The following is a 3003-nucleotide window of genomic DNA, read 5'->3' as shown; positions in this document are numbered from 1 at the left end:
AATGAGAGATGGACAAGAGGATAACTTTGTATATTAAATCATAATGATAGTGGTGGAATTTGATGGTCATCAAACTTTCTCTTTGTGGTTTATGCTTGTCTAGCAGTAGATTTTTTGATCCACCACTGAATTTCATCTGCCAACACACCTTTGGACTAACGAAATTGGTCTATTGATCCCTGTTCTTCCTTGGTGCATACTGCCAGAGGAGCACCTATCTTTACTGTGTCACATAAAACTGGGGTAATAAAGGTCTATACAACCATAAAAGTATCATCATTTTTAAACAAAAATTTGGTGAAAGTACAGCTAATTTCTAACTTCCCTTAGTATCTCTCTAACACATATCGATCTATTTATCTATCTGTCTACCTATCTAGCTAGCTAGGTATGTATTTGTCTGCTTCAGATGATAAGCGACAAGTTGGGCGAATCATTAGAGCGTTGGAAAAAATGTGCTACAGCATATATTCCAGGTCTTTACAGTCTGCATTCAAATCTTGTGATGGTCAACTTTGGCTTTTATTTCACCCCACCATGGAATCTTTCAACTAAAGTACCTGTCCTTCAGATTTACTGGCGTGTTCCTGAATTAGAAACGATAAATAAATAATCAAAACATAGCAGCTGACATGCTTGTAATGGCAGTTAAATCTTACAGAAATAAGTCTTCTGCAACCGAATATGAAAATACCTGAAATAATATCACCAGATACACTGAATGCGTTGAGACAAGTAAACTGTCGTTTCTACTCCTGGCACAAGGCTTGAAATTTGGTGGTGGGGCGGGGGGAATCGGTTACTTTGACCCTGTGCTCACCTCTGAGGAAGTGGTGTTGTACAGAGGAAAGTGTGTGCAAACTGCAACTCTTAAAAGTTTTAGTGGCAATGAAAACGCTTTGAGCATCCTTCTAAGAAACACTTTGTTGCTGTACTTATGGGGTAAGTATTTGGGTATCTGCAAGTGAGAGTACCGAGCTTGTGTTTCACAGTTCGGAAAGGTATCGGATGTGCACAGAGTTAGGAAAGATAGCCGAGCTGACAGACAAAGAAACGAGTTGCTGGAAGTATGGGTGTGTGAAGTTTTAATCTTTTTCTTTATTTGATTTCTTTTTTCATTTGTAAAATATCCGTTTTTAAAAGAAAGTAAAAAATCTGAAAATTGGCTATAATAATGTAAGCCTTCCAGTCTCGTTGCCTTGAAGGTATGATGTGGAGGAAAAATTGGAGAAAACATGGGTTTAAAAAACAAATAAATAATTAAACCATTTTTAGCCAATAGCGTTGCATAATTTTCTACCTTTAGCCGAGCGGTGTCAACTTTAATGGTGTACCCTGTAAAATTTATAGTTTAGCGTCTCAGCTGTTCATTGTAGTTTTCTAAATAAACAGAAATAGTTAATTTCATTGTTGGTTTCTAAATAAACAGAAATATTTACTTTTTGTCTCTTCTTTGTAATGTGGTGTTATGAGCTGTGTGTTGGTGGTGGAGAGAGATGAGGCAAACGGAAGTGAAGCCAGACCGGAAAGGTCGGACACACGCGGTCGAAGGCCAGCACGTCGGGCAGTCAGAAGACAGACAGCTTATGAGGAAGACGTGTTTTGATCTAGAGCGATTGTTTACTCCGCCGCGGTTTACGAGCTAAGGTCCAACGTTTCATTCTGTCCTTTTGCTTCTTGTTGTCTTTTTCGTCCATCACGCCACATGTATCATTTTGTAAATTTAGTATCTTAATATATTTGTCTGTATGCGATCACATTATGCGTATTTCAGTATAATATAAACCTGTCATATATTTGTGTACATCATTAATACAGACACCACCGAATGACCAACACAGACACAAAACATACCCGGTTCTACCTGATTACATCGACACAGTATTTCCCAGCTCGAAGCAAATTGGTAATATCGTGTAACGAATTTTCTAGTGTATACAACACGTAAATGCAAGTGTCGGTTAAATGATTTATTTCAACCACAATCCGATGCTTTCCCATTGATGTCGTCCACATGCCTATTTCACCTCCGACCTCAACAACATCTTAGGCGACGCATCTCGCTACACTACTTTCGTATCCATCGCCAGTTCTCAAAATCGACCTCGGCGGAATTTGAACTAACAACGTAAACACCAACGGAATGGTGCTAAGCATTTTGCCCGGCTTCGTAATGATTCTGCCAGCTTGCCGCTTTCCCGATGCGGGATCGAACCCTAGTCACAGAGTGCAGAAAGTGAAAGAAAATATTCAATATAAACAAAACATGATTGGGTAGCGCCACCTACTGGATCATTCGGGAAATAACTTTTTAAAGGGAAACAACCTCTTCAGACTATTCTTTCCAACGGGCACCTGCTGCGCTGTTTACGTTTTGAAATGGTAAGTTTATAAACGTTCAGTTTAATTACTTCATAATGTGTATAAATTATTCAATTATGTGACGTCTCAAGGATACAGAAAGATTATAAAAGGTGAAACACATACAACATTGGAAAAAGATATTTCTTCTCCAGACGTTTTACCTTTAGAACAATGATAGTTCTACAGTTACCTACGAATTTAAATTGAAATAAAAGTATGCAACAGGTACGTCGCCTTAATGACATATTTCTGTGTAGCAGACCTGTAGTTATTTTCAGCCTAACGAGTTTTCTGGTAAGGGCTTCATTTATCTGTTTGTTGCGTCAATTTCTATTTCCTTGGAATCAACATAGTCCGAGTTTCATTTAAAAAATAGGCATAACTACAGAGTTGTACCCCCCACCGACTTTGGAAGGTCATAACTTTCAGAAAAATGAATATTTTTTAATGAAATTTTCTATGTATATATTGTTTATTATTTAGATTCCGAATATACAAAAAATTTCGGTGAAACTGTTTTGGAATGAGGGTGGGGGACAATTTTCGGAAATTCCAACAGAGTCCACTTAAATTCCTCTTAACTTCCAAGAAAATGAATATTATTTCGTGAAATTTTCTACAAATATACCTCGATGCCAT

The 3003-nt window shown here is 37.7% G+C and overlaps 1 protein-coding gene across 4 annotated transcripts in view; it reads left to right on the top strand.

The window, feature by feature from the left end:
- The window catches only part of LOC106878344 (zinc finger protein 135-like), a 34737-nt gene that overhangs the window by 17232 nt on the left and 14502 nt on the right, over positions 1-3003 (top strand). For 2 of the 4 annotated variants that reach the window (XM_052977694.1, XM_052977695.1), the window contains exon 1: positions 11-2382. The exons of 1 other annotated variant lie outside the window; for it this stretch is intronic. The gene's annotated coding sequence lies outside the window, so the exon portion shown is untranslated. Of the gene's footprint in view, positions 1-10; positions 2383-2412; positions 2590-3003 lie in introns of those variants that run through there. One more of the 4 variants, XM_052977696.1, reaches the window with a different exon arrangement.

Source organism: Octopus bimaculoides, chromosome 28, assembly GCF_001194135.2.
Source record: "Octopus bimaculoides isolate UCB-OBI-ISO-001 chromosome 28, ASM119413v2, whole genome shotgun sequence".
In the NCBI taxonomy this organism is placed as follows: Eukaryota; Metazoa; Mollusca; class Cephalopoda; order Octopoda; family Octopodidae; genus Octopus; species Octopus bimaculoides.
Note: the sequence above shows the minus strand (reverse complement) of the source record. Positions and strands in the feature narration are given on the sequence as shown.